The sequence below is a fragment of the Acomys minous genome, assembly GCF_964271855.1.
Source record: "Acomys minous genome assembly, chromosome: 12".
In the NCBI taxonomy this organism is placed as follows: Eukaryota; Metazoa; Chordata; class Mammalia; order Rodentia; family Muridae; genus Acomys; species Acomys minous.
In genome coordinates this window covers 37,016,767-37,017,728 of record NC_140493.1, presented here as the reverse complement: position 1 = coordinate 37,017,728, position 962 = coordinate 37,016,767, and the positions used below count along the sequence as shown (strand labels likewise).

At 42.6% G+C, this 962-nt stretch overlaps 1 pseudogene across 1 annotated transcript; it reads right to left on the bottom strand.

Moving 5' to 3' along the window:
• Positions 1 to 276: 276 nt before the first annotated feature.
• On the bottom strand, positions 277 to 707 carry LOC311578629 (ubiquitin-conjugating enzyme E2 L3-like; annotated as a pseudogene). The gene has a single exon. The product of its transcript is annotated as a ubiquitin-conjugating enzyme E2 L3-like (transcript).
• Positions 708 to 962: the final 255 nt, after the last annotated feature.

Here is a 962-nt window from a genome sequence, read left to right as displayed (position 1 = left end):
CTAAGGAAGGTGCCTCTGAGGCCTGCTTACCTTGGACTTTACAAGATAAAGTGCTGGGAACTCTCTCTTTTTTTTTTTTTTTTTAAACATCTGAATTTTTTAAATCCCTCTTTACAGGTTACCTAGACCACTTTTGATTAAGAAAACTGTGGGAAGTAACTGCCACAGGCAGACGCCAGGTGGTGGCAATTTTCTACAGAGCCCTGTTTTGTGGGGTATCTGAATGCATGGCTTGCGATCTCTGTGCAAACTTGCTGGAATCACTCATGGCAGAGTTTAGTCCACAGGTCGCTTTCCCCTATATTTCTCTGTAAAGTCTTAAGCATTTGTACAGAATTTTTTACAGTCCTTAGAGCATTCTTCAGCTAGGTCAGCCCGGAGTGGGTGCTCGGTCTGGGACTGGATTACTTGGTGAGTCTTGGTGGCTGGCTTCCAGTTTTCAGCACTAATTACTGGCAGACAGACCTGCCACTTCTCCTCCATGTTAGGGTGGTAGATGTTTGTTTGAAATGTGATCTTGGGTGGTTTGAATGGATACTCTGCTGGAAAGTTGATTTTAATTCTGACGGGCCCTTATCGTATGGAGGGTTGTCAGGAACAGTAAGCCCTTTCCAAGTCAATAAATCAACCTGGATGTTACAGAAGTTTTTCATTCCACATTTGTGTATCTCTTCAAGCTCCTTTATCAGCCTCCTCCTGGCCACCATCTTAGATCTGGTCCTGTGGACTCATTTTATAGTCCTTTTAAATACTAGGAAATTAAAATTGTGTCCTTCAGTTTAGTTATTGGATATTTGGTTTTGAATAATGAGAAGTCAAGCTTTATTCGGAAACTGGTTTGGAGATTCCCAGATCCTGATGTCACAGTAGGCACAAACACGTCCTTGAGTCTGTTACACAGTAGGTTGAGAACCACTCCACTCAGCAAAGTCCTCTTCCTTCTGTTGGTCTCTTATTTCACT